General features: G+C 44.2%; 1 protein-coding gene across 2 annotated transcripts in view; it reads right to left on the bottom strand.

The window, feature by feature from the left end:
- Window positions 1-26810, bottom strand: part of FAR2 (fatty acyl-CoA reductase 2) — a 161523-nt gene that overhangs the window by 59521 nt on the left and 75192 nt on the right. The window contains exon 2 of one of the 2 annotated variants that reach the window (XM_058282995.2): window positions 2312-2379. The exons of the other annotated variant lie outside the window; for it this stretch is intronic. The gene's annotated coding sequence lies outside the window, so the exon portion shown is untranslated. The remainder of the gene's footprint in view (window positions 1-2311; window positions 2380-26810) is intronic. 2 annotated transcript variants of the gene reach the window in all.

The following is a 26810-nucleotide window of genomic DNA, read 5'->3' as shown; positions in this document are numbered from 1 at the left end:
GAAAACTGCAATCCAATGTTAAGAGAAATAAAAAAAGTCCTAAATAATTGGAAGAACAGTCCATGCTCATGGATTGGAAGACTAAATATCATTAAGATGTCAATTCTACTCAAATTGATATACAGATTCAAAGCAAACCTGATAAAAATTCCACCAGCATTAAAAAAAAAAATTGAAAACACAATTAGCAAATTTATTTGGAAGTGTAAGGGGTCCTGAATAGCCAGAAACATCATAAAAGGAAAAGCAAACCCTCATCTCCAGATTTTAAATCATACTACCAAGCTATGGTGGTAAAAACAGCATGGTACTGCATAAAGACAGATACACAGACCAATGGAACCAAATTGATGGCTCAGAAACAGAACCTCACATGTATGGTCAAGTGATTTTTGACTAGCCTGTCAAACCCACGCAGTTTGGGCAGAACAGTCCATTCAGCAAAATGGTGCTGAAAGAACTGGATATCTATAGCCAACAGAAGGAAAGAGGACCTCTATATCATACCTTATCCAAAAATTAACTCAAAATGGATCAAAAACCTAAAAATAAAAGTAAGAACCATAAAACATCTGGAAGAAATTGTAGAAAAATATCTTCAAGACCTGGTGGTAGGTGGTGGATTCTTAATAGAGATAAGAGGAGGACTGAGATGGACTACTGATGTTTAATGTATGTAGAAGTTTTAATTAGCTTTATTGTAAAACTAATTAAATTAGTGTGGAAATGTATAGAATGGATGGTAAAGATAATAATAGCTAGTTTACAAATAGGGATGTGGCTGAAAATGGTAGTCTAGGGATGTAAATGCCAATTGACAGAATGCCAGAGAATAATCTAGGAACTGGAGAGCACAGCAAACCAAGAAGCGGATGAGAATTGTGGTTGATGGTACAGATGCAAGAGTGCCCTTTGTGAGCTAGAGCAAATGTATATCACTACTGCAGGGTGTTGGGAATGCATCAGAAAGATACAACTGGAATGACCTGTGGACTGTGATGAGCAGTAATAATAAAATATTCTTGCATCTATGCCAAAGATATACTGTGTTGATAATGGGGCAGTATGGAAAATGTGAGCCAAATGTATACTATGGACATGGTAACAATCAGATGATATTATCTTATCTGTAACAAATGTTCCACCACAGTGTGGTGTGTTGATAGAGGGGTGTTGCTTGGGAATTTGGCATATGTGCATGATTATTTTATAATTTTACAAATTCTGTCATAAAAAATATATTTAAAAAATAATAATAAGGTGTGTTGGGGGAAAAACACACCAAATGTAAGATAAGGACTATAATTAGTAGTGAGATTTTGACAATATTCTTTCATAATCTGTAACAAATGTCTCATGACAATGCAAGGTGTTGGTGGAGGGTTGATGTATGGGACCCCTGTATGATGTTATGCATGTTTGCTTTGCAGGTTCACAACTTTTACTATACACTTATTGTGTATGTATGTTCATATATAAATGACATAAAGATAATAATAGGGAGGGTTGGGGGAAAATACTTTGGTTAGTAGTAATATTTTGACAATGCTCTTTAATCATTAGTTAAAAAGGTTTAACAACAATGTAAGGTGTTGGTGGTAGGGCGAGTTATGAGAGTCCTGTATAATGTTATATATGTTTGTTTTGTAAGTTCACAGTTATTACTATACAGTTATTGTTTACATATGTGTGTGAGTGATATATTTCAATAAATTAATTTTAAAAAATGCAAGGTACTGTTAACATTATTGTTTATAAAGAGGTAAAGCAAGCATCATTTAGCATGTGAACATAAAAATGATACCAAGAGAACTACAATCAAATGTAAATCTTAACGCTTCCTATTTCCTTATAACAGTTTATAAATTGGGTTAGTTTACAAATAAGAGAATGATATGTTAACCCAATGGAAACAGTAACCGGACTGAACTGATGGCAAGTCAAGGACATTTTTTCATGCTCTGCTTAGAATTAAAAGTGGTCTTTTTAAGAGAGGACGTAGATTGTCACTGTTTTCACTCCTACCATATTCTCTATATGCAGGACTTCCCTCACATTGCTAATGAAAAAAAATCCTTCATGACTTGGTAGCTGAACGTAAAATATTGACAGGAAAGAAATTTTATTTGATTGGAATTACTTCTTTTGTCTATTTTTAAACTAAGCTATTCATTCCTAATAATTTCACCTTTAAACGTCTCTGTCTCTAGACTGTCTCAGCTTAAGTAACAAAAAGACAAAAACTATACACGGTAGAATACTGGCACAGTGGGAAGAACCATGGACAGGATTAGAAAACCTAGAAACTCACCTGTCTGTTGGTAACTGGTCATGTAACTCTGAACTTGAACTTTGACGGCTCCAAGACTCTGTTCTCTTCTGTTAAAGAAGAGAAACGCACGGTTGGGGATTGGATTACATACCCCAGAAAACACGTTCTTAATCTTAACCCATTCCTGGGGTGGACCCATTATAAATAGGACCTTTTGATGAGGATATTTTTGGTTATACTATGGCCAAATGAATTGGGATGAGCCTTTTTAAAAATTTAATTTTTAATTTTATTTTTAAAGAAGCTTTAGATTACATAAATGTTACAGAAAAAACACAGGGGATTCCCACATGCCCCGCCCCCGCCCCTGGGGTGGGTCTTGACCCTGTTACAGGAGACCTTACAGGGAAGGCCCCAGGAGAAGCGGGCAGCTGGCCGCCAGCGGGGCCTGGAGAGAGGAGACGTCGCCACCACGTGCCCTGGCGTGTGACGGAACAGCCAGCGACCCCGGGAGCTGGGTGGCTAGCCAGAAGACGCCGGCACCAGGAAGAGCCGCCTCCCAGCAGCTGAAACGGTGAGCCCATCGATTCCTGTCGTTAAGGCAGCCCATGGCTCGGGATTTGTTTCAGCAGCTGGGAAACAGACTCAGTGTGTGTTTTCTTTTTTATGAATTAATCTTACTTAAAAATTTCCGAAATGGACAAACACTTTTTACCCACAAAGCTACAACAACTCTTTCCCACCCCCTCCCACCATCCCCCGGTCACCTCTAATCTGCTTTTTGCCTTTATAAATGGATTATTTCTAGACATTTAATATAAGTGAAATCATCCTGCATTTTCCTTTATATGCCTTGCTTATTTCACTCAGCATAATGGTCTCAGGGGTCACTCATGTTGCCACATGTCTCCGAGCTTCCTTCTTAGAGCCGAATGATACTCCATCGTGTGGACACACAGGGTTTTGCTCGACCACGCACCTGCGATGGCCTCTCGGGCTGTTTCCACCTCCTGGCTGCTGTGAGCAACGCTTCCAAGAAGGCGGTGCACAGGCATCTGTTCGAGTCACTGTTTTCAATGCCTTTGGGCTGATGCCTGGGAGTGGAATTGCCGGGGCCTGTGGAAACTCTGTATTTGACTTTTGAGGAGGTGTCATGCTGCTGTCTACAGCTGCTGTGCCGTGTTTTATTCCTATCGTGGGTTTTCATCTGCTCCTGCTCTGGGTTTCTGTATTACACTCTTAACGCTGCGTCGACTCTGCGTGCAACACCTGTGGTGACTTCTTACCACCTACGAGTGTGCCTCCTGTCCCTGCCTCGATCGTGAAGCAGCTGAAGGGGATGCCCTGGTTTGGCGTCGTTAGTATTCACATGCTGTCATGGTTCTGGGCAATGAGAAGTGGCTCAGTAAATGTCGAGTGAACGGGGACGGTGAGGACTGAGGATGCAGAAGGCCTGGGGGTTCCCAGCGGCTTTGACCGCTTGGGAAGGTCGTTAGGGTCGCTCTGAAGCAAACCTCGCCTTCCGAGGCTCAGACTTCAGAAGTCAGAGGTAGGGCCCGAGAACAAGCATTTTAAAGTGCCCCAAGTGACTCGGAGGCTGGGGGCAGGCTGGCACAGGAGGATGGATTGGGTGTGTTGCTAGCTTACATTAAGATTACATTAAGATAATGCTATCTTACATTAAGAAATATGGATTTTCAATTTACTGTATCATTCCAATTTACATTTAGTTACCCGGCCATTGGAAATACATAATTTCCCACAAGTTCAGGAATAACTATGTGCTAGGACAGTTACTGAGCTACTGGAATCCCCAGACTGAATGCCACCTATGTTCACCCCTCATTCACTTTTCTCTTAAAAATGGGACATAGAATAATCTGCGTACTTAGACTTCTTCTCTCTAGTACGGACGATGCAGGAGGCAGAGCCCGGCTCCCAGCGGCCAGAGGCCAAGCCCGGCTCCCAGTGGCCTCCAGCTCGCTCTGCCTGTGAGCCTCAGAGCTCACGGACGTCGCTCACCACGCCGCGGGTTAGAAGAGGTGGAATGGAGACGCGTCTTGTCAAATCACTAAAACCTTAAAAAGTGGTTGCTTTCCTGTGCTCCTGCTTCCCAACACGGAAAGCTGAAACAAATGGCTTTTTAAAGGGATTTTTAATATTTAAGAATATATATACAATATAGTACAGTGTCCATCCAGGTACAGAAGATAGACGAGCATGTCAGTGACTGCTAAGGCTATTGCACTGCCCTGGCGCTCAAGTGTTATCTATCCAAACCTTCCGATTTCTTCTCACAACAAACACTTGCTTCCTCAGCTGCTCCTCTCAGCTGAGGTTAACTCAGACCCGCTCAAGCCGAGTTTAGAAATAAAACTGGGGGTTTCTAGTTCCCAGTGCACAGGTGCACAGCAACCTTTACACGTGGAAAGCGGATAGTTTGACCTATTTAGAGACCTAGATGAAAAGGAGCTTGATTTAACATCCTGGACTCAGGCCACCAAAAAACCCATCACCCCACACCCTGACACGGAAAAACTGCCACAAAACCACAGCAAAATCACCATTAGTGTTCTCTACATAAAAAACATAGCTCTTTTGCAGCTACATGGGGTATCAGAACTTGTTATTGTCAATTATTAGACACAATATTTATTAACTTTATCACCCATAGGAAAGGCACAGTGTTAGTCGCTTTGTGTAGAGGGATTCCAGTAGCTTAGTAATGGTCCCAGATCACAGACGTGTTCCTGAACATGTGGGAAATTATATATTTCCAATGGTCAGGTAACTAAATGCAAATTGGAGTGATAGGGTAAATTGAAAATCCATATTTCTTAATGTAAGATAATGATCATAACCTGTGCCAGTAATATGATACATTATGAATAAATTATAATTACCAATTAAAATTACCATTAAAATAAATCTCTTGGGAGACATCTGAATAATATAAATATTCTGTTTGGAAATACACAGTTGGGCCTACCAAGGTAAACTGAGTTCTTCTCTAAGGTTAACCCTTTCCCTGCCACAGCCCTCTCCACACGACTTTGTTCTATGTTAGAAGCACACCAAGCTACAAATAGCACCCATTTTTGCCTAATGTATAGCGAACTCCTTTAAAAATCTACAAAGACTTGAGGCATTTGTCTTTTTAGAGAAGGGACTTACACGTCTAAAAAATTCATTTCCATATTAAGCTATGGTGGTAGCTCTACATGAGGGGTAAAACATAGGTTTTATACAATAAAGTACAAGCTACGAGACGTACACTATCCACCCGAGGTGCATTTGGGGCAACTTTCTATGCCTAATGGTGAAATATACTTTAACAAAGGACTAAAAACACTGTATCTGAGCAAACATCTAACTTGTATTCATCCAGTCTGTAAGGAAACCTGCTTTTGATTTTCCCCACCCACACTGAATGGAAGGTGTGGAGCTGATGGGAATATTAAGAATTCCCAAGTCTGGTTTGCTATCTCTTGAGAACCTGCATCCAATCAGAAAGAGAATTCATGTGGAAAGATGTTAAAAGGCAAAACCTGGCATTTAGCATTTAAATAAAACATTGAAATACTGAAGGTGGCAACAGGAAGAGATTTTGACTTCTGTTTGGGGTCGGTCAGCAGATCACTCGTGGGCTGTGGACTTGGGTTTGAATAAGGAGTATGGAGAGGCAGAAATCCAAGAAGGTCTTTGGAGTCAGGATGATGGTAAAGCTGAGGTGGACATAAGAAAGTCCACATGTATTCTGAATGCACGCTGGTATGGCTGTAGAAAATAATTCCTAAGAAAAAGCTAAGGTAGACCAGATGAATGAATGACAACAGACTGAAAACCAAGATGCCTGTATAGGGACTGAAGTTTTCGAGCAAGGCAGCGACAGTGATCTGGAGCTGAGCAGGAGGACAGACGCATCTGAAGCCTGTGCCCGTGGTCCAGGCCCGAGGTGACGATGGGCAGAAGCAGGGACAGGGTCCCAGGAGCCCCCACAGCTCCCTGGCTGTTTCCTTATTTAGAGCCACGGGTTCTGAGCCGTCCTACCGCCTCACTCCATCTACTGATCTTGTAGATCTGGAGGAGGTTGTCTGGTGATCTCACGTGAAGAACACCAACAGAATTAGCATCAACACCTACATGAGGCAGGTGTGGGATTGAATTTCAGGTCTCCAACTTACTAACCGTGAACTTGGGCCAGGGGCAGCCTTGACCAGCCTCTGCTCTGGGGTGATTTAATGAGACAGGGTGGAGAGAACCCGGCATGTGTTGGATTTGGGTCAAAGAGGCTGGAAGGGGTGGCTGGTGGAGATGTTGTCAGCGGCGTTTGGTTTTTCTCCTCTGAGTTTCCTGGGTTCCAGCACATTCCTTCTCTCCTGTTCTCCAGCTCAAGTGTTGATGAGCAGGGACCGTGGTCAACGCCATGGGCCCTGGACAGGGTGACCAAATCAGTGAGTCCTGGCAGACCCGCCTCCAGCTGCACTTGCTTTCATCTTGGATGTCACATGGCACCCTAGAGGGGAGGGACCCTGGAATCACCCTGTGGTCAGGTGCCTGATGAGCTCTGGATGATAAACCAATGGCATGTGAGTGAAAGGATGGGAGAGGGGAAGTTTGGGTGAATGGAGAACGTGCTTGGAAGGGCTGGGTGCTGAGCCACAGCTCATGCTGGGAACTCCTGCTTTCAGAGCTCCTGTGCGATGGCGGGTGCTGGGAGCCCTGCCTGCTGCTTCCAGGGCTCCTGTGTGATGGCGGGTGCTGGGAGCCCTGCCTGCTGCTTCCAGGGCTCCTGTGCGATGGCGGGTGCTGGGAGCCCTGCCTGCTGCTTCCAGGGCTCCTGTGCGATGGCGGGTGCTGGGAGCCCTGCCTGCTGCTTCCAGGGCTCCTGTGCGATGGCGGGTGCTGGGAGCCCTGCCTGCTGCTTCCAGGGCTCCTGTGCGATGGCGGGTGCTGGGAGCCCTGCCTGCTGCTTCCAGGGCCCCTGTGTGATGGCACATGCTGGTAGCCCTGCCTGCTGCTTCCAGGGCTCCTGTGCGATGGCAGGTGCTGGGAGCCCTGCCTGTTGCTTCCAGGGCCCCTGTGTGATGGCAGGTGCTGGGAGCCCTGCCTGCTGCTTCCAGGGCCCCTGTGCGATGGCGGGTGCTGGGAGCCCTGCCTGCTGCTTCCAGGGCTCCTGTGCGATGGCAGGTGCTGGGAGCCCTGCCTGTTGCTTCCAGGGCCCCTGTGTGATGGCAGGTGCTGGGAGCCCTGCCTGCTGCTTCCAGGGCTCCCGTGTGATGGCAGGTGCTGGGAGCCCTGCCTGCTGCTCTGAGGTGTGCAGGCCCCACGGGGCCGTGGGGCCCTCCTGGCTTGGAATGCATTTCTGTGAAATCATTTAAGCTTAGATTTAAAGTTCAAATTCAGCACTGCTTCACATGGACGTTACTAAGAAGCTACTTCAAGGCATCGTTCTTTCCGATTCTTTGAATAAGTCTTTAAAATTTCATTTAATGTGTTCATTGGCCCTTTCTTTCCAGAGTGCAACATATGGGGGGAGCGGAGAGGAGGAGGGACCAAAACAGACATTCATAATTTTGCTTTATCATCCTAAGTTCCAGAATGAGTTGTTTAATTATTATTATTATTATTTTTAAGTCAGTCTGACACTAGGAACACTGGTGAAAAAAGAACATATGCGAATACCCAAGCTATATAGCAAATAACAGGCAAGGTAATACCTACAATTTGGACAATGGCTGTAGGATCTAAGCTGGGAAAAGATTCATTCAACAAATATGGATTAAACACACACTGTGGTCCAGGCATTGGGCTAAATGCTGGGGCACGATGGTGGACAAGACGCCTCGCGGCTCAGACTGTGTGAGTTCTTCTTACGAGCAGGGGGCTTGAAGGTCCCTGGAATCCCCAGGCTATCTCCTAAACCAGGAGACTTTGGAGACCCATTTGTACCTCTGGCGTTTCATTTGAGCTTGAAGTGTTCTAGAAGTGAAATGAAACATTCCCTATCAAGAAAGGGTAATTTCAGACTCTCTGGCATTTTGTCCAAAACGAGTATTCCATTCCAACCCTGCCCTAATTCCACGGAAGAGGATGAGGATCACCAGCATAATTCAGCATCTCCATGTCTGCTCAGTTCTGATCCAAACCCCACCGACAGCATCGGAAAAAGGCACCGGGGACCAGTGGTACCAAGTGTCTGCCGAGATCGTCCTCCTGTTTACTGGGGACCTTCCCAAGGCAGCTCTGTGATGAACGCTTTCCAAAGGAGCGAGGATGACACATTTGATAGCTAAGGGAGCACACGGAGACTGCTTTTAAACGGGGTCACGCCAGCTTCCGACGAGGGAATCGAATTCAAAGTTATCCCATCAACCATTGCCCAAAAGCAGAAAAGAGAGGCTTTTCTCCACTGTACTCGGCTATACTTTTTGAGTATTCTCCTCTTACCTAAAGACAATAACCACAAGTAAAATGAGTTAGAATCTACAGGCCTGCAGGTTTGCCAGAAAGGTTTAAGTTAGATCCACTCTTCAGAGACTGGGGCCCGCCGAGGGTCGCCGGCGCGGGCGCAGATCTGAGGGTCTTTACTGCACTGCGTTGAGTGTGCAGACAGGCTGCACCGAGGGGGAGAGGAGGGGGAGAGGGCGCCGACGGGGAGAGGGCGCCGACGGGGAGAGGCTGGGCTCGCTTGAGAGGAAGTAGTTCTCTGCTGCCACGGAGTCTCTGTCACAGGGTTGTCCACGTCGGCTGCGTCCACTGACCGCATGGGACGCTCCCCTGACTGGCCGTGGCCTCGGCGTCCCTTTAGAAGGACTAAGGTCCACCTGGCTCCAGGCTGCACTCTCGGCGCCTGCACTGTCCTCCGGGGCGCCCCCATGGCCTCGCGGGGCAGCGGTCAGCTCAAGGGACTCTGTCAAGGGCCCCAGGCGCGTTTTGGGGGGAAGCCGCCCCGTCCTGTGCCTTTTGGCCATGCTGGTACGCCAGGCCGGGGGCCGGGTTCCCGACGGGGCCAAGGGGCCACACCGGCCTCGGGTGCACACTTGCCTCCCGTCCACGGAGCGCCAAGGGCCAGGGTCTAAGCTGGTGTGAAGTGAAGGGCTGTGCCCTGACAGGGGCGCACCGTGGGGTGTGGAGGCCAGGCTTGTTTGACGGGGCTCCCACAGGCCCACGCGGCCCACGCGGGCCCTGCGGCGCCCAGAGGGGCCTGCCCCCTTCCCTGTGGCTCCCAGAGGGGCCTGCCCCCTTCCCTGTGGCTCCCAGAGGGGCCTGCCCCCTTCCCTGTGGCTCCCAGAGGGGCCTGCCCCCTTCCCTGTGGCACCCAGAGGGGCCTGCCCCCTTCCCTGTGGCTCCCAGAGGGGCCTGCCCCCTTCCCTGTGGCTCCCAGAGGGGCCTGCCCCCTTCCCTGTGGCTCCCAGAGGGGCCTGCCCCCTTCCCTGTGGCACCCAGAGGGGCCTGCCCCCTTCCCTGTGGCTCCCAGAGGGGCCTGCCCCCTTCCCTGCGGCGCCCCCCGGGGCTCCCTGCTCCCCGCCAGCTGCTCCCTCCTAAGTCAGCCCCGTCCTGGGGCAGCCAGGCAAGAAACCACCGGCCCCCACCCCAGCTGCTGAGGGCGCCATGGGAGATCGAGGCTGTTCTCTCTGCGCAGCGCCCTGCGTTTTACCGCACGTTGACGCAAGAAGGAGGCATGTTCCGTGTCTTACATTTTCTCAAGAGCAGTAAAGGAAACAGGGACCGCTGTCAAACTGTCATAAAACCCATTGAATACTTAAAAAGAGAGGGGCTGTGCCGCAGAGTGAGCGCGGGGTAAGAGGAGGAGCTCAGAGAACAACCTGGTTTTTTCTGGACGAGGAAAAACCCTACATATCCACACAAAAAGAGAAAACAAAATTTGTGGAATAGGTAAAATAAAAGTAAATTCCTCCTTCATTTTCTTGAGAAAGTCTTTCCAGGTTTCCATCAAATGTAAAATACGCTAATACTCGAGGAAGCAAACAAGGTGGGGAGGTGGAAGTGCATGCCTGTGTCTGTGCACATCTGTGCACAGTGTGCATATGCTGTATAGGTGCACACACATGTGCACACATGTCTATGGAGCCTTACACAACTGGGCAGAAGTTGTAAGAGCTCAGGGGCTCGAATGCACCAGCTTCCTTAGTGTGAGTCCTTAGTACAAATTCAGAATGGCATTTTCAAAACTAGCCTTTAAATATACAATAAACTTCCTTTAAGACACGTACGTCTTTTGTCCTTGAAGGATTACATAGTTCAGTAACCTTTTTCAATTATATCACCTGTCCTCCATTAAAAAAAAAATAATGATTTTGGAATTGGGGTTGGCCTTGATGCTTTGGAAGTTTTTTTAACAGATATAGTCTCTTCTCAATAAAACCTTACAAGAGAAAAAGAGAATAAAATGTAAAGTGATGATGCTGCACAGAGAGAGTCACAATCCAGATGTAGGAGAAAGGTGGACATCCTCTTACAGAGATGGTTTCTTTTTTGTTCCAGAAAAGTATGGGCATGTTTAGTTATGACAAGCGAGAACTGCTCTTTCCCCACCCCTTTTATACCACAGGAAAAAGAGAGAGGAGAAGGGATTCCAGAGGGGAGAGGGCTTGAGGGGGCGGTGAGAAAAGAAATGCCAATGAAAAAATTCCTCCCTGTTGGGGTTGTCAAAGGAGGACAGTGAGGCCAAATTTTTAGTTTGAAAATATTTCCCAGTATGTGCCGTAATAGCTCTCTGATACCCCAGGCTTTTAGGAAGCACCTGCTTTGCTTTCTGTCAGAGGTCCTCCTGGGGAACGGAGCAGTGTCTGTCGTGGGAAGTGAAGTGGAAAGTGTTGCCACAGGTGGTGAGCAAACGAGCAAAGTGATGAAGATCCAGCAGAAGCAGGATTCAGAGTGAGGAGTGACCATGAGCACATAAGCCTGCCAGGAATCCTAGAAACTTGGGTGCAAATCCTGACTTTCCAGGCATGAAACGGGGGCCTGAGCCATGCTGACTTAGCCAGACACCTGAAGTAAAAAGCCCCGAAATTGCATAAAGCTTTGTATAAGGAGAGGTGAAGTGACTCTTGGGCAAGACACTGTCAGAACGAGAGTCGGGGGAATGGGGACCCCTGTCTCCCTGAGAAGCATCAGAAAGCTTGCCAGCTCTTGAGATTGTGGGAGAGGTGAAGGCTAGGAAGTTGGGGCAGGAAAGGACATTCCAAAAATAGGATAAAAGGGATATGGGAAGTAAATACCAGACAACTGGATAGTGGATGTTGGTGAAGAACTAGTAGGGGAGGTAGAGGGTACTTAAACTAGCTTTCTGTTTACAAACAAGAAAAGCTATTTGCTCCTCTTTCACAGCAGTAATAAATGATATATTCAAAGTATTACAGCAAAAGCATTGTGGCATTAATACATAAACAAGATAATGGAGATACATGTCCTCTTTAGAAGAATTTTCAAAACCTGAGCTTGCGAGTATAAAGGAAATGTTGCATTTTAAATGACAGGTATTTGTATTAGTCAGCCAAAAGGGGTGCTGATGCAAAATACCAGAAATATGTTGGTTTTTATAAAGGGTATTTATTTGGGGTAGGAGCTTACAGATACCAGGCCATAAAGCATAAGTTACTTCCCTCACCAAAGTCTGTTGCCACATTTAGGACATCTTCCAGGGCTCAGGCTTCCTGGGTTCCTCTCTTCCTGGGCTCACTACTCTCTGGGCTCAGCTGCTCTGCTCTCTCCACAAGGCCAACTGTAAACTATCAGGCTAATGGCTCGTCTCTCTTCCTGGGGACTCTGATGTGTCCAGTTGAGCCATCTTTCCTTCCTCACGTATCTTCTTCTCTATGTTTTTACTACCCAGGCTCCAGGATGCCAACAACCTTTCTCTGTGGTGCAGTTTCTCTCTCAGCCCCTTTCACCAAGGCATCCACTCAACTTCCTACTGACATGGCCCCATCAAAGCCCTAACCATAATTTAATCAAATAAAAGTGAAACCTTTGAATCCAATCTAATCTAATCTGTCCAGAGGAGCAGACCAGTTTACAAACATAATTCAGTATCTATTTCTGGAATTCATAAATAATGCCCAACTGCTACAGTGTTATTGAAGGATAATATTTCTTCGTTCTTTGAAGAGTATAGCTTTGGTTTTGATGGCTGCAGTGGACATTAGTTCTTTGTCCTTTCAGGACCTCTTCTGTCTTGTGGTCATAACATCCCTTTGGGTTGCACTCTCTCCCTAGTGCGCGTAATCTCTGTAGGATGTCACCCTAGACGCTTGGCTTCTCCTTAGCCAAGACTTCTAACTTGGGGTAAAGGGACACAGAGATGCTTTAAAAGCATTAGAGCTGGTCCTGTAGGTGGGCCACCTTGGTCGGATCGGCTGATCAAGTCACGGCTTCCTGACAGGATGAGCAGTCTGATAGCCTTCAGGAGCTGGCGCTGTGTAGGCCTTGTCTTCTCTGAGGTGGGTTCTTCAGCTGTTCCTTGGACTGTGCAGCTATCTACTTCCAGTAAATTCTCTTCGTTTAGATTGCCGCGGCAGGCAGAATGCTGAAAGGACCCCCATGCCCTGTATAATCACCTCCACTTGAGTATGGCGGAGACCTAGAGCTTGCTTCTAACACACAGGACATAGCCAAGGTCACAGGCCATCGCTCCTGTGGCTGAGGTGTCGCACGTTGCAAAGGCGAAGGGATTCTGCAGGTGCCATTAGGATTTTTAATCAGTTGACGTGAACTAAAAGGGAGGTGCTCCTCGGTCAGCCCCGCCCAACCAGGGGACCACTTTGGAAGCGCGACTGGCCCTTCCTGAAGAGGGAGATTCTTATGCTCTCCTTGAAGAAGGAAGTCTTGTGAATTCTACAACTACAAGGAAATAGGCTCTGCGAGCCACAGCATGAGTTTGGAAGAGCATCCCAATTCTCAGGTGAAAGCCCAGTGAGGGCCGACACCTTGACGGTGGCACCGTAAGCAGTGAACTCAGGTAAGCTGTGCCCAGGCTGCTGGCTTGTGGAAACTGAGTAAGAAATAGGTATGTCTTAAGCTGCTAAACAAAAGCTAAAATTATTGGAAAAGCAATATGGTATTGTCTACAGCACTTGGTTTCCTGACAAAAATATAACCATCGTCTCATTGGCTCCCACCACATTTTTTCGCAGAGCTAGGCAGAGCACCTGCTCTAGCACGATTCCTAACTCGTCGTAGCTGCCCAAGGATGCTGTGGGTACCGCCTGGCACGTGGGCCAGGGCACACTCCAAAAAGGGGACGTGCAATGAAACAGTCTAGCTTGGCTTTTGGGTTTATTCCAAGAAAACAAAGACTAGCTATTGGAAAATGTACATTTACCATAGATTCATTTTCCTCCCGTAGCTTGGAGTCCTCTATATGTCTCCTGATTGACCACTCCCTTCTGGGCTAATTAAAAGTTACTTTGTAATAGCCAAATTTCAAGTGAACAAGTTGTGGAAACAGACTAGGAGATGTATAAGGCTACATTTCCACAATGGACACGGCTGCTAAAATTGCATTCCCAGCGTGCACTACAGTGAAAACACAATGGGATTTTCCACTTTCACTTCATTGCAACCAGTGTTTGGCCTATCATCCTGACCCAGCAACTTTATTTTATTCTACTCTATCAGTGATATATGAACAGCTTCCCTACAGCCTAAATACTAGAGTCACTTTATTTATGCGTTCATTGGGCATTTTGCATGCCCACTATGTGCCAGGCACAGGGTAAGAATAGTGAAGAAGGAAGATGTGATCCCTGCTCCGTAAAATGGAAATAAAGGTTGTGAGGATTAAATGAGTCAATACAAGTAAAATGACTTAGAACAATGCTTGCCACAGAGTAGGCCTACGTAAGTGGTGTTATTTTTGAGCTTACATTATGGGAGAAATATATATGCAACAATTGCAATAAGATTGGATAAGTGTAAAGATAGAGGAATGACTGGACGCTGTAGAAACACCAGGTGGGATTAAGAGGACTTAACTCATCTAAGTGGGAGGGGCGGCCTCTCTGAGGGACAGATGGCTAAACTGAAGCCTGGAGGACATGGCCTTGAGCCAGGCAAAGGTGAACAGAGGAAGGTGCTGCTTTCCATGCAGGTACAAGGCTCCTGGTGAGAGAATGCGGTGGGTCAAGGAAACAGGGAGTTTAGAGCATGGAGGGGAGAGGGGCACAAGGTAAGAGGAAAAATCATTGAAAGGTAAAGTCCAAGAATGGCATTTGTGCATTTTAAGTTTCACTCTTTGTTGGAGATTTGGACCCAAAAGATATAGGGAATGAAAGAAAGAGAAAAGGAGAGAGTGAAACAAAGAAAGAGAGAGAGAGCTGGGATCAGGGGGTCTGCGAGTAGTCACTCCTCAGACAACTTTATTTTCTACATATGGCATTATATATACTCAAACTATCAAGATAACAAGCAGTGTAACTACCCATTAACAAGACTCGTAAATTAAAGAACTTATCTCTAAGTACAAAGATTTAGTATTCCTTTCAAACTACAAAGTGTGTTTACTCATATTTCTCCCTGCCTGGGACAGCTCTGTCCTGCTGACTTGAAAGGCTTAATTGCTGCATTCCTATGTTAAAAGCGTAGCCATGGAAACAGCACATCTCCCTTTGTGAGACCACCAGGCCTCAGTTTCCAACAACTCTTAAGTGAGGAATGGAAATGCCTGGAGCAGCTGGGAAAAGAGAGAAGGAAACTGGCTGCAACCCAGGTTTCAGAGGTGATGGTGAGCCCTGGATCTGGGATGGGAAGAAGTGAAAGTGTTTTGGAAACATTAGGAGGTAGACTGTGTTTACCTTAAGGAATGATTGGCTGAAGGAGAAGGAGTCAAGGATAACTCTAGCTTAGACAATGGACTGGGTCACTGGTGGAACCATTTATGAAAAAGGATATCAAAAGCCTGGGGCAAAGCCATCCACTTAGAATTGGTCTTGTTGAGTTTGAGGTAGATGAGTGATTGGCAAGCCGAGACGTGGGAAGGGTCCAGAAGGTGCTCAGGGCTGAGCCCTGGCTGGGGAGACGGGCTGGGAGCCATCAGTATGTTAAGGTGGGGCACAGGGAGGAAAGAAAACCCTGAGGGAGTGGGCAATGTGAGGTCCAGGGGGGACCAGCCCTTAAAACACACTCTACACTGCCATGTGGTAGGTTCTAGGGAGTTGAAGAAACAGCCGATGCATCTCTGCCCTGAGAAATTCTGACCTGGTAGGGTCAGCAGAGAGGAAAGAATATTGTGGTGTGGTGAGGAATGGAAACACAGCAGAGGGTGCCCAACGTTGAATGGGCACTAGGCATTGGCCAGGAAGAGAAGAGAAGGAGTAACGGAGACGTAGGGGCAGACCTACAGGCCCAGGGCCAATGAGAGAGCATGGCACTTTTAGGAATTCCAAGTAGGTTATATGGCTTGAGTGAGATGTGCCAGGCAGAAACTGGGAGTGATTGGAGAGCTGCCATCAGCTCTCCATGTCTTCAAGGATGAATTTTATTCTGAAGACTAAAGGCACCACTGAAGGGCGTTGAGGAGAGAAGCGACAAGCAGGTTTGCAATTTAGAAAGACCGACTAGTTGAAGCATGGAGAGTTAATTGGAAGGATGGAGAACAGGGGGAGAGAAATCAGCTAAGAGGTGTGGTAAGCTGAATTCAGTGTGGTAAGATGTCCACATCGGACACTGAGTATATTATCTTACACGACAAAAGGGACTTTGTGTGTGTGATTAGGTTAGGGGCCTTGAGATGGGAAGATTATTCTGGTAGACCCAAGTAATAAGAGGGATCCTTGTAAGAGGGAGGAAGGAGGGCAGAGTCAGAAAAGATGTGACAAAGGAAGTGAAGATGTGTGTGCATGCATGTGTGTGTGCATGAGAGAGAGGCAGAGAGGGAAGCTGACTGGCAGATTTGAAGATCCTATGCTGCTAGCTTTGAAGGTGGAGAATGGGGCTGTGAGTTGAGGAGTGTGGGCGGCCTCTGGAAACAAGAAAAGGTAAGGGAGCAGATTCTCTCCTAGAACCTCTAGAAGATGAAGAGCCTTGCTGACCAGTTTCGGATTTTTGATCATAAGAACTTTAAGATAATTAATTGGTTTTGTTTTAAGTCACTATGTTACAGCAGCATGGGAAACTAATACAAGAGATCATGGCAGTAATTTAGCAGTGACGTGTTGAAAGCCTAAGTCAAAAAATAGAAAAGGGAATGGTAAAAGAAGGGTCAAATGTTTCATTATAAAAACCAACCCATTCCTAGTATTTTGCATTGGCAGCCTTTAGTAAATTAAGACACCATTTTCAATAAAAGACTTCTTTTCCTAATTCAGAATAAAATAGGAGTCTTAAGACAGGTGCTCTTTCTATTTATACTCCTAAGGATAAACTGCACAGTGTTAGCTTCCTTGCTCCATCTTGCCAACCACGTATCTGCACACATTTATTTGCATTTACATCAAATATTAGTATTTATATGTTCTGTCAAGGATTAATTCTTGAACTTGGCTCTGGATTGCATTTCTTCCTTCTTTTGGAGGGGGGGGGCAGACTTCTGTCAATTCTTTGGTTTAGGAGAATGATTAAAAACTAGGTAGCCTAGGGTGCTTAGGGGTGAAAGTGAGGCCAGCAGGGCCCTAAAAGGGTGGGAGAAAACTGAGAAAGTCAAAGGCCTGGAGCACTGGGCAAAAGGTAATGATAACACAGAAGGCTCCAACTTTCCAGTAGGAGAGTATTGTTTGTGAGATATTGGAATTCAGAATTCCAGAGGTTAAGCAGCCCTGGATGGCAAGGTCCATGATGTAGCCATGGGAATAGCTGCCCAATGAGGAGTGGATATGAAGACCACTAGATCTGAGCAGACCAAGGAGATTGGGGGAATGGGAGTATTTGTTAGATCATCTACTTAGATGTAGCAGGATTTGGAATGAAGAGGAAGTGGGTGTCTCTGGTGTCAAATGAAAGAATATACAGAAATAATCAAAATGTTGATGGATGGCAGTGATGCTAGGTAGAATAATAGATGACATGACCTACAAAAAGGATGACTGACGGAGTGATGTTTGAGATGTAGGAGAATGCCAAACACCCTACTAACCACTGAAAGAGTGAACAACCTTTACTTCAGATAGCTTCAGTGTCCTAATGAGATATTCAAATTTGCAGTTAAATCAAGAAGGTAAAAGTTGTTTGGGCTTCTGAAAACATAATGAAATGTTAGGAGAGAAAGAATCCCAAGGAAGAGAAGAAAGCACCAAGGAACATGAAAATGAGAGTGTAAGGGAGGACAGATGTCTAGAAAGGTTTGCATTTTGGATATTGGCCAAGAGTGGCAAGGATGGGAGACATGTCAGAGCCAGGCTGCAGCTGTTTCAGGGTCAGCGCAGACCCCAGGAGTTATTGGAAGCCTAATGACAGGCTGAAGTCTTTGCTCCAGTTTTCAAGGACAAAGTTGGTAAGAAAATGTCTTTGAAGAAATCTTATCCTAGGATTGTAAGCAACTAGTTCAATTCTGGAACACTTACCTCTTCCTGGAAAGAGTATTTGTCTCCTCCCAGAGATAAAATGCACATTCTGACTTCTGATCTTGAGAGATTCCAATGCCCTCTAAGATATGTTCCTTTTCAGCATCAAAGCCATGAGCTCATATCCATCATTTCTCTGAGTTTTTTTTTTAAGATTTATTTATTTCTCCCCTCCCCTCCCCCCCCGCCCCCGTTGTCTGTTCTCTGTGTCTATTTGCTGCATCTTCTTTGTCCACTTCTGTTGTTGTCAGCGGCACAGGAATCTGTGTTTCCATGTGGGTGGAGCCATTCCTGGGCAGGCTGCACTTTCTTTCGTACTGGGCAGTTCCCCTTACAGGGCACACTCCTTGCACATGGGGCTTTATAATATTTTTTACAAATTAATCTCTCCTGCCCAGACCTCAGTTTCATGCTTTAGGCCAGAGTATATGTATTTATTAGTCAGGGTTCTCTAGGGAAAGAGAATCAACAGGTAATGTCTGTAAATAGTATGAGATTTTATAAGAGTCTCTCACGTGACCATGGGGATGCACAAGTCCACATTCTGCATGCAGGCTGCAAGCCAGGGGCTCTAATGAAGGTCCTTGATGAGTTTCCAGGAGATGTTGGCTGTCCAAAGTTAAGCTGGAAAATTCTGTCTGAGTGCCAAAATCACTTCCCCTTTTAAGGCATTCAACTGATTGGATAAACATCACTCACTGCTGACAGCAATCTCCTTGGTTGATTGTAGATATAGTCAGCCACCTATGCAATCAACTCACTGGTGATTGAAGTCCATAAATGTCTTTGTATTATAATTATCCCAGTGCTTGCTGACCAAACAACTGGGCACAATTACCTGGCCGAGTTGACAAGTTAGCCTAACCATAACAGTCCACCCCTTGTCAGCTTGGCAGCCATACACATCACCTTAAACCATACTTAGTCTCCAAATAGAAACAATAATGGACATATATATATACATTTTTTTTTTTGCCTAACAATATTCAATGGTCCTCCAGGCCTGCCATCTTGCTTCAACATGTGGCAAGTCACTGGTGAGAAACCAACCTTGAGTTGGACTCTTCAGGGCCTTGTAACTATAAGCTTTCACACCAAATAAATACCCTTTATAAAAGCCAACAGATTTCATATACTTTGTATCAGTACCCCTTTGGCTGACTAATAGAGAATTTGGTACCAGGAGAGTGGGGTACAGTTTGATACAATTACCAAAAATGCTGGAAGAGCTTTCTAAGTGGGTAAGGAGTATTTTTTTTTAGGAATTGTGAGATGCTTTGATAGAAAAGGCCCAGATTGCTTTGAAGAGACTGTTGGTAGGACTATGGATGCTAAAGAGATAAAAGGAAATGATGAAACTATTACTGGAAACTGGGGGATAGAGGATTCATGTTTTAAAGTTGCAGAGAACTTAACAAGATTGACTCTGATGTTATACGGAAAGCAGAATTTGAAAGTTATTAACTTGGACAATTAGCCAAGGACATTTCCAAAATAAATGTGGAAAATGCAGCCTGGCTTCTCTTCACAGTTTATAGCAAAATGTTAGAGGAAAAAGAGAAGCTGATTACTGAATTGTTGGGGACAAGGAAACCAGTCTGATTCCAGAAATCCCAAGTCTCTGGAAAGGAAGGCCCTGGATGATAGTGCCCCAGTTGAGGAATTAACTAAACTTGGAACTTGTGAGCCAGGATTGAAAATGCAATTATCCAGGCAAGACTTGTGGAAAGTGTTAATGTCTGATGGCTTGGACCCCTGCTTCCTGCATGCTAAACCAACAGGCTTTTTGTGAGATCTGTATGAACAAAACCACTGTCAGCCTGGACTAAAAGGAACATGGAGGGGAGAGATGGAAGGGAAAATGGCTTTAAGAGGAAAACTAAGAAAGCTGAGGTTTGGAATTAAGACATCTCCTTAGGCCAAGAGAGGAACCCCACCCATATGTACAGAGGGTGAGTTTGCCCCAGCAGCTGAAGAGGGTGGATGCTCCAGCCCAGTGTTCAGAGAGAGTTTTGCCACCCCAGACTACAGAGAGGGTGAAACACATTCCCCAAGAGTTGAGGTGAGGTTGGCACCCCTTTGCTCTGAGAGGGGTGGGCCTGTCCCCCATAGATTAGGGGAGGCCAGGTCACCAACTCACTGTTCTGAGAGGGTTGAGCCTGTAGGCCAGAGATTAGGGAGAATGTTGCTGCCACCTCACTGTACTAAGGGGGCTGAGACTGCACCCCAGAGATTGGGGAAAGAGTGGCCATCACCCCAGTGTTCTTGGAGGGTGAAGTCTGGAGTTGAGTCACCACCCAGATCCTTGATGAGGGTGGATTAAAAAAACGGCTGTTGAGTATGGGCCATGATGTGGACCATTGACTATGAGGTGCAGAGGTGCCCAAAGATGTACTTACCAAATCCAATGGATGTGTCGTGATGATGGGAGGGAGTGTTGCTGGGGGGGGGGGGGGGGGGGGAGAGGTGGGGTGGGGGGTGGGGTTGAATGGGACCTCACATATATATTTTTAATGTAATATTATTACAAAGTCAATAAAAAAAAAAAAACAAAAACAAAAACGGCTGTTGGACAAGCCTGCGGAAAGGGTGGGTCCCATGAGGCCCCAGGGTGAAGAAACCAAGAATGACTCTCAGACTTTGAAATCTAACCGAGGATGCCCTGCAGGTTTTCAGAATTGTTAGGGACCAGAGACTCCCAAGTTCTCCTTGTGGTAATGCAAATGTTTATCCTTTGTCTGTCCCTTTTTCTATTGGAAGCAGATAAATTGTAAGTTTCACAGGTCTACAGCCAGAGGGGACTTTGACCCAAGACATACTGCTGTCCCTCAATTTATAGCCCTCAATGCTTACATGATAAAAGAAGAAAGAGCTAAAACCAAAGGCCTAACTGCACACCTGGAGGAACTAGAAAAAGAAGAGCAAACTAAGCCATAATCAAGCCATAGGGGGGAAAAAAAAAGAATAAATATTAGAGCAGAAATAAATTGAGAATCAAAAAACAATAGAAACAACAAAACCAAAAATTCTTTTGAGAAGATAAAAAAATTTGCCAAATCCTCAGCTAGATTGATGAAAAAAAGTGAAATGATGCAAACAAAATCAGAAATGAGAGGGGGACACTACCACTGACCCTGAATAAATTAAAGAATCATAAGTTGATACTATGAATATTTGTATGCCAAAACGAAGCAAACCTGTATGATAGGGAATCAATAGACGGATCTGGAACCTGGCAGAGAGTCCACATGGACATCAATAACCCCCAAGATGGCTGCTGGAAGATCCCCACCCCCAGGATTCTACCATTCAGAACAAAGACTTCTTCTGGAAGCCAGGAGAAGCCCCAGATATTCTCCAAGGACTTTATCATTGGGCGCTCATGGGGGATTGATGGGTAATCAATCAAAATACAAACAGCTGGAACCCCTCCCCTGCCATTAGCAAAGGGTGGAATAATTAATATTCTCCAAGGACTTTATCATTGGGCGCTCATGGGGGATTGATGGGTAACAATCAAAATACAAACAGCTGGAACCCCTCCCCTACCATTAGCAAAGGGTGGAATAATTAACAGTTCAAAAAGGCAGGCACAGAGCCTAAGTGCGTGCTCTTGAGCACTTTCTCACTTGCGGACCTGTCCTGCCCTCTATGCACTGCTCTTGCTGTTTTCCTCTGCCATGTGGCCATGCAAGTAAAACTTGAGCATTTACAACCTATAATGGGGAATTGTAGTCTGTAAATCAGCCTGCTTTATCACTTTTCAACCCCTTTCTCTCTACTTGGCACCACTGATCTGTTATTTTCTCCCATTTCTCGTCCCTCTCTACCTGAATAAATTACTGGCCTAACTCACCTGAGGTGCTCTTGAAATTCATTTCTGCAACATAGTCAAGATCCTAATTAAACTCCAGTAACAAAAGAACTAGACAATGTAAACAAAGTGGCTAAATTCCTAGAAGCACACAAAGAAACTACATCGACCCTAGAAAAAATAGAGGACCTCAACAAACCATTCACAAGCAAAGACATTAAAACAGTCATCAAAAACCTCCCAAAGATGCAAAGCACAGAACCAAATGGCTTCGCAAGTGATTTCTACCAATTATTCCAAGAGAATCTAATACCACTTTTACTTAGGCTCTTCCAAAAAATCCAACAGGAAGGAACACAACCAAACTTGCTCTATGAAAACAACATCACCCTAACATCACAAACAGATAAAGATTCTATGAAAAAAGAAAATTACCGACCAATTTCTCTAACGAATGTAGATGCAAAACTCAACTAAATACTTGCAAACTGAATCCAAAAGCACATTAAAAGAATTATACACCATAATCAAAGTGGGCTTTTCCCCAGGTTTGCAGGGTGGTTCAAAACAAGAAAATCAATGAGTGTAATAAACAACATTGAGAGAATGAAGATGAAAAATGACATGATCCTCTCAATTAACACAGAAAAGGCATTTGACAAAATACAGCATCCTTTCCTGTTAAAAATGTTCCAAAATATAGGAATAGAAGGAAGCTCTCTCAACATAAAGGGCATATGTGAAAAACCCACAGCTAGCATTATATCAAAGGGGTAAGAATGAAAGCTTTCCTGGTGAGATCAGAAACAAGACAAAGGTGCCCACAATCACCACTCATATTCAATATTATGGTAGAAGTTCTAGCTAGAGCAATTAGACAAGAAATAGAAATAAAAGGCATCCAAATAGGCAAAAAGAAGTAAAACTTGCTATTCGTTGATGATATGATCCTACATGTAGAAAATCGCATAAAATCCACAACAAAGCTACTAGAATACATAGACAAGTTCAGCAAAGCAGCGAGATGTCACATTAATATGCAAAAATCAGTCGCGTTTCTATATATTACTGTTGAGCAATCTGTGGAGAAAGTCAGAAAAAAATTCCATTTATAATAAAAAATAAAATAATATTTAGTAATAACTTAAGGACATAAAGACCTGTATTCTGAAAACCATGAAACATTGCCAAAAGAAATTTAAAAACCTAAATAATTGGAAGGATGTTCTGTGTTCATGGATTTTTGCCAAGACTGTCTAGCCCACTCAGCTGGGTCAGAACAGACTATTCAATAAATGGTGCTGGGAGAACTCGGAGAACCATATCCAAAAGTAAGAAAGAAGATCCCTATCTCACACCATATACAAAAATTAACTCAAACTGGATTGAGGATTTAAATATAAAAGCAATAACCTAGAAGAAAATGTAAGAAAACTTCTTCAAGATCTTGTGGTTGGTGGTAATTTCTTAAAGTTTACACTCAAATCATGAACAACAAAAGAAAAAAATAGAGAAACGGAACTTCCTCAAAATTCAACCCTTTCATTCTTTAAAAGACTTCGTCAAGAAGGTGAAAAGGCAGTTTAGTCAATGGGAGAAAATGTTTGGAAACCACATATCTGATAAGGGTTTGATATCCATCTTATATAAAGAGATCATATAACTCACCATAAAAAGACAAACAATCTAATTAAAAATGGACAAAAGATTTGAATAGACATTTCTCCAAAAAGGAAATACATATGGCCAAAATGTTCAACATTTTTATTAGGGAAATGCAGATCAAAACTAAAATGTGATACCATTTCACACCTTATAGAATGGCCATTATTAAAAAGACAGAAAACTACAAGAGCTAGGAAGGATGTGGAGAAATAGGAACATGTCACTGTCAGTGGGAATGTACAATGGTGCAGCATCTGTGGAAGAGAGTTCGGCAGTTCCTCAAGGAGCTGGATACAGAACTGCTGTATGATCCAGCAATCCTGTTCCTAGGAATATTCAGAAGAGCCGAAAGCAAGGGCATGAACTGACATTTGCACACCAAGTTCATAGCAGCATTATTCACAACTGCTAAAATATGGAATCAGCCAAAGTGTCCACCAACCAATGAATGGATAAACAAAATATGGGATATACACACAATGAAATCCTTATTCAGCTGTAAGAAGAAATGAAATTGAGATGCATATTACAATGTGGATGAACCTTGAAGACATTAAGTTGAGTGAAATGAGGCAGACATAAAAGGACAAATATTGTATGGTCTCACTAATATGAACTAAATACGATGAGTAAACTTGACAGCAACTGTTCTTAATTTTTTGTTCCATAGACCCCTTTGCCAGTCAGGTAGAAACTACAGACCCCTTACTAACTCCACACTATAAAGTGTATTAATTAATAAATATATCACACCTGCACCAGCACGTCCCCATAAGAATAGTGCTTTTTAAAATTTCAACTCAAGCTCAAGGACCCCTTGTTAATAACCCTTGTTCTGGAGTAGAAGACCTTTATGAAGGACAAAATGAGAAATAATTTCTGTGAAAGGGAAATATACTACAATGGGAAAAACAATTAAATTTGAACAAAAGTACATGCTGAATAGGCCAAGAGCAGAGCTGATGAGGCCAAACACAATCTTCAGACAGCAGGGTCACATGCAGTAACAGCCTATAGTTAGAAAACAGTTCATGCGGGGGAGACAGAGGGACCTAGCAGTACAAAAATATTACATCATTTAATCCTCACACTAGTGATATGAGGTAATATCCATTTTACATGACAGCTCTGTTATACAGGTAATGAGGAAACTAAAGCTCTGTTTCACTACGCTGATGGAGCTAGTAGTTGAACTCTAAGCCTCTATGCAACTGAGGTACCCAGTAAAGACTATCGCTGGGTGAGTTCTAAGAGTCCTGAGCAGTGAGAAATAATTTAGTAAATAGAACTGTGTACGGCATTGGGTCCTTGGTCAGCGGGGATGTTAGAAGACATCGACAGATTGTTGCACAGAAAAGGAGACCTACCCAGATGGGTGAAGGAGGGTCACTGGGCAGGGAACCAGCACTTGTATTTGTGACTTTGAAGGAGAGTCTCAACCATCAATGAAGAAAGGTTATTCTTGAACCATTGAGAGGCCACAGTGATAGCTGGGTGAGAAGTGGCAAGATCAGGTCAACACAAAGGCCATGGCAGGAAAGAGAAAAGGAGAAGATGAACACGAGCCGTTTAGAGGAAAGCTCATCATGACTTGTTTCTGAATAGCACTGGGGCTGATGGTAAAGGTGAGGAGGAAATCAAGGATGCGTGTAGGTTTATAGTTTGAGTGAGTAGGTAGGTGTTGAGACATATTAGGGAGAAGGTAGGTTTAAGGAAGGAAACAAGGAATTCAGTTTCGGAGTTGCTGAATTTAGGTTGCAAGGGATGATTCCAGCGTTGCATGCTGGGAAATGGAGGTCTGAGTACAGGGAGAGAGATACGAGCCCAAGATATTCGCGAATCCTATAGCTATGGAAGGTGGGTTGAGAGTGGGAGCTGATGCATCATGTATGCAGAACGTTTAATAAAGTTTGTTGTTAAAGTATGAAGATGAATAGATGCGATAGAAACACATTATAGGGAGCATAACACTGCTGATTTATAGACGGGACTGTGGCTGACAGGGGTTGTCTGTGGTCATATAGTCAATTGAAAGGAAGCTGGAGAATACTCTAGGGGATGTGTCACCGTGATCTCCGTGGTGGGTGAAGATGGTGGTTAATAGTACAAATATAAGGATGCTCTTCTTTTACAAAGTGCTAAGAATATTGTGATACAAGGGGAAATCACAACTAATGCAATTTATAGATGATAATTAAGAGTAATAATGTAATATTTTTGCAGCAATGGCAAAGAAGATGTTATATCAGTTCTAAGGGACAGCAATAGTGGAGTGGAAGGGGGTATGTAGTTTTTCCTCTTGGACTAATGAAAATGTTCTATAATTGACTGAGGTGATAACAGCACAACTCGGTGATGGAAATGAAAGCTCCTGAGTGCACATGTTGAATGGACTGTACAAAGCGTGGGCCTGTATAACAGGGAATCCACTGGTGGAAGATGGGCTATGGTTAACAGAACAAATCCGAAAACATTCTCTCATGAGCGATACCAAATATATAATACTAATACAGGGTGGTAATAATCAGGTGGTATGGCAGTTTGAGATTATTTATAAACCCCAAAGAAGGTTTTATGTTTGTAAACTGGTCTGTTCCTCTGGGCATTATATCCTTTGATTGTATTAGATTCAGTTGAGATGTCTGATTAAATTATGTTAAGATCAGGTCTTTGATTCAACCACATCAGTAGGATGTAACTCAGGTTAAGTCCCCGCCCCCTTGATGGGCTAATATAAACGGACACTCACTCAGGAAGACGCAGAAGATACAGAGGAAGAGAGAGCAAGTTCCATAGACAAGGCAGAGGAAATAAACTTCATCCTGCTACCCCAGGAAGAGATCGTAGCTTGTAACAAATGTTTCACAACAATGCAAGGTGTCATTGGTGGGGTGATGTATGGAGTCCTATAAGATGATATGCATGTCTGTTTTGTAAGTTCACAACTTTTTCTATACACTTATTGTTTACATACGTGCATGTTTGAATGGTATGCTTCAATAAACTTTTATTTTAAAAGAACTACCTGGAGATAATCAGCTGTAATATCCTTGTATAACAGGAAAAAATGGTAAAAAGGGTAGTAGAGAAAACCTTGGGGGCAAATGCTGTAACTCCATAGAGTCTCTGGTCAATAGAGAAGCAAATTTTAGAAGAAATGGGACCTCTTTCTCATTCACATTTTAAAATTATCCATTCATTTTCATTGATCCTTAGAAAGACGAAAGAAAAATACACAGGAAGCATCAAGAGTTGAATAGATAATAAGAAACCATTGTATCAGGGGCCATTATCCATTTATAGTTACATGTTTCTAATATTTTGTTTCATGGATATTTGTTATAATGTTTCTATTTCCTTTCATTCAAATCTCCTTCTCAACTTTTTCTAATAACGGCCTTTAAAATTGCCCATCAAAATGCCTTACACAAAATGCTTTCCTAACTCCCAGCCATCGTGAACTGAATTTGTTACAATTACCGCGTAGGGACAGGGGCAAGCCATGCAGAAACATAATTTCTGCAGCAAGTCCTGCAGA

This window comes from Dasypus novemcinctus, chromosome 20 (genome assembly GCF_030445035.2).
Source record: "Dasypus novemcinctus isolate mDasNov1 chromosome 20, mDasNov1.1.hap2, whole genome shotgun sequence".
Lineage (NCBI taxonomy): Eukaryota > Metazoa > Chordata > Mammalia > Cingulata > Dasypodidae > Dasypus > Dasypus novemcinctus.
This window is presented reverse-complemented; position numbering and strand designations above follow the sequence as displayed.